The sequence below is a fragment of the Phacochoerus africanus genome, chromosome 4 (assembly GCF_016906955.1).
Source record: "Phacochoerus africanus isolate WHEZ1 chromosome 4, ROS_Pafr_v1, whole genome shotgun sequence".
NCBI lineage: Eukaryota > Metazoa > Chordata > Mammalia > Artiodactyla > Suidae > Phacochoerus > Phacochoerus africanus.
This window is the reverse complement of record NC_062547.1, coordinates 20,577,801-20,588,245: the sequence shown is the minus strand read 5'-3', so window position 1 is coordinate 20,588,245 and position 10,445 is coordinate 20,577,801.

Sequence of the window (10,445 nt, the reverse complement as noted above, 5' to 3'; positions counted from 1 at the left end):
CCGACTAGGAACCATGAGGTTGCGGGTTCGGTCCCTGCCCTTGCTCAGTGGGTTAACGATCCGGTGTTGCCGTGAGCTGTGGTGTAGGTTGCAGATGCGGCTCGGATCCCATGTTGCTGTGGCTCTGGCATAGGCCGGTGGCTACAGCTCCGATTCAACCCCTAGCCTGGGAACCTCCATATGCCGTGGGAGCGGCCCAAGAAATAGCAACAACAACAACAACAACAACAACAAAAAAGACAAAAGACAAAAAAAAAATAGATATTACATTATCTATCTCTTTTATACTGCCTTCTAAATGGGCTGCAATTTCTTTTTTGATTTATTTTTTGATCTAAAGGTTATCTAAGGCTATGCTTCTTAATATTCTAAGTAACCAAGACTTTTTGGAGTCATCTTATTTTTTTCAATACGTTGAATCATAATTGAAGAAGAGGGCCTGTAAAATCTCTGTATTTTTGATTTGTAAATGATTCCTCCACATTCAAATTTTATGGTTGATTTTTGTAAATATATATGTATGCAAAATTATGTGCATGTGTAATTGTATTAATAAATTTTTATTTTCTTAAGTAGTTTTTATCTAGCATACCTAAATAATTCTGAAAGAGAAGTATTGAACTCTCCCACTATTATTGTATGTTCAGCAAAATTTTCTGACATTTCGCAGCATTTTTTTCTTTTTATGTATGTATAGATATATGTAAGTGGCGGCTTTGGTTCAATTTATACAAAAATGTGTAAATTTTACATTTTACATTTTGTAACAAATCATTTAGTTTAATTAATTCCCCCTTCACTGTTTATTATTTTTAACCTGCAGTTTCATCTTGTGTGATATTAACATCCCTTCTACTGATTTTATTTCCCTGGATCTCTTTGCTCACCCCTTTCTTCTCTTTCTATTTTGCTTACTTGCTTGCTTTCTTAACATCGGATGAATATATAATTGGCTTAGTTATAATACTTGTTCCATAAACCATTTATATGCTTTTGTTTCTTAAATATAACATTGTAACACACCTATAGATATAGATATGTATATAAATATCTCTATCTGTATCTTTATGTGTGTGTGATATGTATGCAATGGTATCAGCAGATGGGGTCTTTGTGAGATGATTAGATCATGAAGATGGAGCCCTCACAAATGAGATGAATGCATTTTTAGTGAGCTAGAGACTAAAATTCTCCCTTCCACCATAGGAGGGCTCAGAGAGAAGGCAACCATCTATGAACGAGGAAGCAGACTCTCACCAGACAATGAATCCGCTGGTATTTTGATCTTGGACTTAGCCTCCAAAACTGTGAAAAATAAATCTCTGTTGTTATAAGCCACCCAGTCTATGCTCACACATGCATACACACACACACACACACACACACACACTCTCTCTCACCTCTAAATTCTTTTCTGATCAATGCTTCTGCAACTCTGTAAGCCCTTTCAGCCTGTAGACTCAGTCTTTATTAATGGCAAGGAAATATTTATTTTGTCATTTGTTTGCTTCCTGACTTCCCTTTTTCTACTAATGTAAAGCATCTATTATTCTCATGCTATGTTTCATGGCTCTATTTATATTTCTCCTCTATTTTCCATTTCATCACATTTTTGTTCAGCATTTGGAAAGAAACTTCTTCCATTTGCTCTTCCAGGCCAGCTATTTTTATCTTAAAAGTGGTCATTTTGCCTTCACTCATCTATGGAAGTAGGAGGTGGTTTTTTAGCTCTAAAAAGTCTTTCAGGCTATACTTGAATGTTTTAAATGCACTTACTTTTCTGTCTGTATTGTCATGTCTCCTTTTGCAGCTATCTATTTGTGGCTGAATTCTGTGTGCTCTGCTGGTTCTGGCTATCTATGATTTGGACATATTGTGATTTTTCTTAATAACTTAGTCTCAGGGAGTTTCCGTGGTGGTTCAGCCGAAACGAATCTGACTAGCATCCGTGAGGACACAGGTTTGATCCCTGGCCTCGCTCAGTAGGTTAAGGATCCAGCATTGCTGTGAGCTATGGTGTAGGTCACAGATGTGGCTCAGATCCTGCATTGCTGTGGCTGTGGTATAGGGCAGCAGCTACAGCTCCAGTTTCACCCCTAGCCTGGGACCCTCCATATGCCATGAGTGTGGCCCTAAAAAGACAAAAACAAAACAAAACAAAACAAAAACAAAAAACAAAAACAAAAAAACTGAGGTGTTGGAGTATCCTACCAGGGAGCAGTCCCCAAGTGAAGGAAGGCAAAAATGGAAATTCGCAGGAGCCTCCCTGTTCCTCAAAGGCAGAGATGACTAAGCCAGTATTTTGGGCTACTCCTTGGCATCTTAGGTGCCATAGAGACCTAGCATGCCCGCGTGCGCGCACACACACACACACATACAAGCCATCAAACTTCTTCCCCAAATCCACAGATCTCTTAGGACAAAACTCTTTTTTATATATTTTTTATGGCCACACTCACAGTATATGAAAGTTCCCTGGGACAGGGATCAAATCCCAGCTGCAGCTATGACCTACGAGCTGTGACAACACAGGCTCCTTTAGCCCACTATACCCTACTGGGGATCAAACCTGCACCTCCACAGGGACCCAAGCTGCTACAGTTGGATTCTTAACCCACTGTGCCATGGCAGGAACTCCTGGACCAGACTCTTCTTAGCATCCCCATTTTATAAACCCTGCTTCAAGAATTTCTGTCGCCAGTAGATAGACATTTTCCCAGCCCACAAAACAGGAAACCCTACACCAGTTCTCCCCATTGGGACTACCACAGAGTCCATGGCATCCTTTCCATTCAGCAACCTGCAGACCCAATCTAGTTGATTCAAGAGAAGAAGCTATATTAGTGTTAATTGATTCTGAATGGAAAAGAGAGTCAGGTTCGTGCTACTGTCTTTCCAGAAGCCCCTCTAAAATCAGCATCTTCATCCAACCCCACATCCTATTGAAGGTGTTTCTTCTACCACAAAGCAGGAAGTCCTCCTGAAAGAGCGTCACCTTTAGAGTTAGGTATTTGTGCTCAAATGTGCCCCTTATAAGTGCAATCTTGTGCATTCTACAGAAATAGTATTTCTGAGTCTCTGTTCCTCATTTATAAAATGGTACTTTTGTGAAGCATAAATAAAGTAATACATTTAAAGCACTTTACCCAGTGTGTAGCACATGATTGGTTTTGCAGAAATGTTAGTCCCTTTCCCTTGTAATTTGATTTTCAAGAAGTGATGGTTGACCAGTTGGCCTCCTTCTTGGTTTGACATTTCAGCAACAACTCTTCTTCTCAGTTGCCATTCTTTATACTTGTTCTTACTCAATCCATCATCTTGACGTATACGGGTTAATGGTCAATGTTTCAGGCATCTTCACATCCCAGTACCTTCCTGAGGGTAACAACTAGGCCTTACAAATTATGAAAACCTCATATCACAAAAGGGGAATCACCACTGACCTCGAACATACAGTTAGAGGCCAAACTGGAAAAGAATGTTCAGAAATCGGGTCTGACAACAAAAGCTGAAGGCATTAAGAACATAATTATCCTTTTAAAGGTTATCATGTAATTGAATCTCTAATTTTGCTTCAATGTAGATTAATTCACTGCACTGAGATCTCTGAGAAAAAGCAATATCCCCAGAGCTCTGCAGGAAAGCCAAAAGAATTTTTAATTGCAACAAATTACATGAAGAGATGCTGCCTTCTGAAAGGGGAAAATTGGGGGATAATGGAAGTGAAGATATCAAAGACCTGCTAATAAGGGCCCTAAAATTCATGCACTGAAGAAGAATGTCAGTGGACATTTTTGAAATGTTCATTTCTATCTGTAGATAGATAGATAGATAGATAGATAGATAGATAGATAGATAGATAGATATACACACACACACAAGTAGAAAGAGTTCTTTCTCTCTTTTATTCACTTCACCTCCTTCAAAATAGTCAATGACTATATTTACTCTGTATCAGAATAATTCTGGGCAGAATGATCTCTAGGTTGTCCTGACAGACATGAGTATTTATTACTAGTATCACTTTAAATAGATTAATTGACTGACTTAAAGTCTTGCAGTTAGTAAATGATGGCTCAAACACTCTAAATAGGCTTTCTGACTCCCAGTCCAGTCTTCTATAGGAATGAAAAGGATGGGGGCAAACCATGCTCTTTGGCCAAATGTCAAAGAGAAAAAAAAAAGAAAGGGGCAAACATGAAAAATATGTTCTCAACTCCCTGGAAATAGCCAAACTGAAAAAGTGGCATTATTTTAATTCACACTTTCATGAATCAACAATACATCAAACCAGGAGTTCCCTTAGTGGTGCAGTGGTTAACGAATCCGACTAGGAACCATGGGGTTGTGGGTTCGATCCCTGGCCTTACTCAGTGGGTTGTGGATCCGGCGTTGCTGTGAGCTGTGGTATAGGTTGCAGATTCGGCTCAGATCCCGCGTTGCTGTGGCTCTGGCATAAGCCGGTGGCTACAGCTCCGATTAGACCCCCTAGCCTGGGAACCTCCATATGCCTCAGGAAGTGTCCCTAGAAAAGGCAAAAAAAAACCAATACATCAAACCAAAGAGTATTTATTGAGTTCTTACCATGTGAAAAACACTATATTGGTGACAATTAAAAATGGAAAAGAGTAGTCCTTTCCCTGAAAGTGTTTACAGTCTTCAACAGGGAACACAAGGCTTTTTTGATTCCTACTCCTACCATTGGTCTCTGTGTACAGCTAAGTAAGAGAAGGTTACAAAGAAGTAGGCAATAAGAACCCAAATGGAGACAGAGGAAAAACTAATTTAGAAAATCTATTGTTTGTGCACACAAACCCATTTCCCTCCTTACCTCTACCCTAAGCACACATGCACACACACTTTATTAGAGGTCTGACAACTAAAATTGAATGAGAGGAGCAATTATGCAGATTTCTGATGGTACTGATAATGTCACTGTTGAGAGAGCAGCTGGCAGATTCTCTGCACAATGCAGCTCAGGACATGGTTCTGCCTGCCCCAAGGTGGCTTCTGATCTCTAAGTCAGAGTTTTAATACCTTCAGAACTTTTCCTCATTTTTTTTTTCACCAATTTGGATCACTTATGAGTCTTCAAATGGTCTGTGCAAATGTACAAAAGAATTTCTGCACCTGACAATGAAAAGTAGTAAAAACACTGCTAGAGGGAATTAGTATATATAAGGGACATTGGTAGATCTCCTTCCTTGTTTCCTTAAAGCGCAATTTGAATTGTTGTCAGCATGACCAGTAAAAGGATGAAAAAGCGGGAAGCAAACATGAAAGTCTGCTGGGAGGCATCACTTGAAGATGATTAACAGGCGTTGACAGAGAGAAGGGAGAAAATAGAGAAAAGTGGTATTGGCCCTAAAAATAAACGTGAGGGCCACATGTGAATACATAGCTGAGTGTCCATATAAAAAGTAGAATAAGTGGTGCTTCTAGCCATGGGATGCTGCTCAAAATAAAAAGGGAACAATTGATATACACAACAATCTTCAGAGAATTATGCTGATCACAAACAGCCAGTCTCAAAAAGCTACATACTATACAATTCCATTTATATAAACTTCTTGAAATCATAAAATTATAGAAATGGACAACAGATGAGTGGTAGCCAAAGGTTAAGGATAGGGTGGGGACAGGAGGAAAGTGGATGTGGCTATAAAAGGGCAACATGAGGGCTTTTTGCACTGATGGAGATGCTCTATAGTTTGACTGCATCCATGTCAATATCCTAGTCATGATATTGTACTCCTGTATCTGTTGGGGGGGAACTGAGTAAGGAGTACGTAGGACCTTTCTATCCTATTTACCTTAACTGCATGTAAATTTACAGTTATCTCAAAATAAGTTTAACCTAAAAAATGAGGTAAAAATCCCAGAAAATAATTAACCAATAGAATCAAAAGTAGTTGACTCTTAGAAGCAATTATCAGGGGTGGAGAAGGGAAAAGGCTATTTATTTTCATTAAACACCTTGTACAACTACCTAAATTTATTGAATCATATGCTCACAATTAATTTTTAAGTGCTGAGAAATAATATCATGATGAAAGATACTAAAAAATGGAACTGACCTATGAGGTCTCACCTTTTTCTAACGGAAAAAAATTACTAACATTTTTTGAGTGCTTGTTAATTGCCAACCACTTCCTGAACATTTTATGTGCATGGTCTCATCTAATCCTCAGGAAAGTCTATGAAGTGAGCACTATATCTTTCCCTCCATTTCACTCATATACAACCAAGGCTTAAAGAGTTTGAGGGATTTCCCAGAGATACCTGGCTAGTAAGTGGCATAGTCCAGCCAAGCATTTAAACTTCAGGGCGCATGTTCTTCATGATATCCCTTGAGAAGAGAACTATGTCAGCTTCCAAAGTCTCTTGGTGCCCACACCTACTCTTGGGTAAGCACATGGGGATGAAATGGACCTTGGAATCAGACAGAACTGGATTAGAGACTGAGGTTCACATATAAAAGTCATGTTACCTTGGATGAGTGCTTTAACCTGTGCAAGCCTCTGCTCCCTCATCTGCAACATAGGAGCAATAGTACCACCACCCCCTCAGAGGGTTATTGGGAGAATTGAATGAGATAATGTGTATGAAGTGCTTGGCACAGTACCTGAGAGACAGTTCTCAAAAAAGGGATAACAGTTGTTACTGTGATTCTTGTAATGTTTGACATTGTAATTTCTCATGACAGGTTTCAGGTAAAGCTCTTTGTCCAAACAATATTTGGAAGCCATTGGACTTTCTTTCGAGATGACTCTGAACTTTATGTTTTTTATCAGATGAGAGAGCAGGAAGGAAGGGTCGCTTTTCATGAATGACATTAGTCAGAAAATCACCAGGGATTCTGTGATTGCTGAGCTCTCATTTGGTATCCAGGATACTCAGAGGGGAAGAAAAAATGCTGGCTGGCTAAGTAGCTACTGCTTTTCAGTTTGTTTTGTCATTTTGTTGTTTTCAAATGAAATATATCAAATGGGCAAAAAAGGCAAAGACTATTATAACACTCAAGTTCCCATCTCTCAGGTTTAGCCAATATGAATACCTTTCCATATCTGTTTCACATCCTTTTATTGAAAAATAAAACATTACAAATACAGATGGAGGCTTCTCCCAGCCCCATCCATCTCAATCTTCTCCCTCCCTCCCTCCCCAAGGGCTAATTGTCCAAGACAGCTTTGAATGGGTCTAGGTGTCTCGTGCAGCTCACTTGCTAGTCTTTGGGGTTGACATCACACAAAAATCCATCTACCAGGAAGTCGTTTTCAAGCTTCTGTTTGATATTAAGCATGAAAGAGGGGTGCAACATTTTCTTCCCAGTAAGAGTTTACCATTAAAATGGGTTGGCAGGAGTTCCCACTGTGGCACGGTGGGTTAAGAACCTGGCTGTTGGTGCTTGGGTTGCTGAGGAGGCTTAGCCCAGCAGCAGCTGGTTAGAAATCTGACATTGCCTCAGCTATGGAGTAGGTCACAACTGCAGCTGGGATTCAGTCACTGACCTAGGAACTTCCGTGTACCATGTATGTGGCCATTAAAAAGGGGGGGGGGAGTGACAGATTTTGAGTTAGACATACACTCTGATTTCTCTTTGGGGAACCCCTCACTCTCCACTCTTGTCTCTAGGGGCTGACTAATGAGGATCCCCCTGGCTACAACCTTTGGTTCACTAGTAGACATGTCATCTGAGTTGGGCTAATTAAAGCAAGCCCCAGAATTTTACTGGAGCTAACAGAAAAGAGGTGCTGCCTACCTGCTAGTGTGGAAAGGTATAAACCTAATAGACCACCACAAATAGAATATCTACCTGGGAATCAAAGCAGCACAGAGAAAAAAACATTGCTGAGTGACACCACCAAGTCCCTGGATTATGTTGATGCCAACTGCAAGTCTCTTTCTGGACTTTCCAGTTAACTGGCCAATTAATTCCGGTGTTATGCTTACATGTGTTTGAGTTGAATTTCCATCCTGAATAATATAAAGCAAAACAATTCATGAGCAAAGCATGACAAAACAGCAAGCACTTATGTAGTCCTTGCTGTGAACCCTGCATTCTTCTAAGCATTTTGCCTGTAGGAACTCATTTAATCCTCATGAGAACACTCTAAGGTGTAGGTTCTACAGTGGTCCCTAGCTACAGAAGACGGAAGTGAGCACAGAGAAATAACTTGCTCAGGCACACTGAAGTATTAAGTGGCAGAGCTATGATTCAAATCCAGGAAATCGAAATCGAAATCTAAATTGCTAACTATTGCTGCACCATGAAGAAAAAGGAATGGTTGTGGAATTCATGATAAAAGAAAAAAAAATGTAAACCATAGTTATCAAAAATTAAAAATATTTAAATTCCCTTGTGACACAGCAGGTTAAGAATCTGGTGCTGTCACTGCAGTGGCTCGGATTGCTGCTGTAGTACAGGTTCAATCCCTGGCCTGAGAATTTCCACATGTTGCAAGCATGGCCCAAAAAACCCAAAAAAAAACAAAAACAAAAAACCTCTTAAAAGATATCGTACTTTTAACTGGGCTTTAAAGGATGGGAAGCATAAAATGATGGATGCAAAAAGGCAAGGAGAATTCCAGGAAGGAGAAGACGTGAGCAAAGGCAAAGAAGTGAACACGATAGTACTCTCTTGGGGGAGGATGAGTAAAGACCTTATATTGATTTTTTTTAATGCTAGGGAAACGAGGAAACTGTACATAAGAATTAGCATGCACCATGGTGCCTTTGCTCTGTAATTACTATTTCAGGACACTAATGGGAAGAGAATGAGTTTAGCCAAATCCCTGAGCATGTCTGAGTTGGAGCAGCTAACCAGGAGAGCCAAGTAACCTTCTCTATGAATCTCCCAGGCTCTTCACCAAGTCAGAGCCTCAGAGAGCATATTCTGGCATCTGGCTAATGGTTAAGAGCTTTAGAATTGGATAAGTTGGGTTCAAAACGCAGCATTGAAACTTATTAGTTATGTGACCACGGGCAAGTCATTTAATATCCCTGAGGTTGTTTCCTCATCTGTAAAATGGGGTCAAGAAGCTAACCTCCCAGTATTGCTTTCCAGTTTAAGTGAGATTATGTACCTATGTGCTTAGCAGTGTGCCTGGCACAAGTAAATTCCCAATAAATGGTTGACACTAGCAGTAATACTATCAACATAAAAATAGCATAAGAATAAAGGAGCATGCTGGTCCTCACTGCTGCAAAGATCCAGGCCATTGGGCTGGATCCACTAAGCTGTCTGCCCCTCCTGGGAGAGGGAAAAGGAGCCATCAAGGCCAATAGAAAGTATCATCACTTTCCCTTTCCAAGCCAGCCAGAGTAATATTTCAGTCACCGAAATAATAAAGAAGATACTCAATCTGCTGATAATTTGATTCTAATTAGAACCTCCATCCACAAATGCTGGAATTGAAAAGGAGGTTGGGAGATGGGGGGAGCAGAAATGAAACAGCAATTAACCTTTGGTTCTGAGCTTTATTTGCTCCTACCCAACATGGGTCAGTTGCCATAGCGATTATACCTACGTGATCTGCAGATGTGACCAAAGCCGCCTGGAGCCTCTGAACCGGCCTCCTCTCAGTGTGGCTTTGGGATAATTAAAAATCTGCTAAAAGAGAATTGAAAGTTGATCTGAAACTCTAATCCAAAACTGACCTGAATGGAAGTGGAAGGGAAGGGGAGAAGGCATGGAGAACTTGAAATCAGGGGAGACAATTAAAGAACACACTCAACTCTGCCTGACTTTTCATTTAAAAAGCTAGCTTTGGAGTTCCAGTCATGGCACTGAGGAAATGAATCTGACTAGGAACGATGAGGTTGCAGGTTCAATCCCTGGCTTTGCTCAGTGCATTAAGAATCCAGTGTTGCTGTGAGCTGTGGTGTAGGTCACAGACTGGGCTCGGATCTTGCATTGCTGTGGCTGTGGTGTAGGCCGCCAGCTACAGCTCTGATTAGACCCCTAGCCTGGGAACCTCCATACACCATGGGTGCAGCCCTAAAAAAAAAGCAAACAAATTAAAAGATTAAAAAAAATAAAAATCTAGTTTCTTTCATCTACCACTTTCCAACATCTGTCTTTGGCTTAGAAGAGACTGAGATAATGAGTAGGAGGAAATAAGGGGTGTGGAAAGTTGTCACCTCTATTAGAAGGGGACAGCATGCTTCAGATTGTGATCCAGCCTCCCTTAGACAGGGAACCTAAAGAGGAGAAGAGGGTAGCTGCAGTTATGCTCTAGAAAGGTGAGTGGGAATGAGGCAACCAAGCAAAGCTAACAAGTGACATGCATATTTCTCAGTCCAGGTCAAACCCGCACTAGCATGGGAACAGCTATCTGGACCGTGACTTCTAATGTGAAAGAACTAGAGGCCGACAAGCCCAGTCCCTGGAATCTTACCTCCCTTCAGGAAGTCCATTTCCCATTTGCTTAGTGGATTCTTTG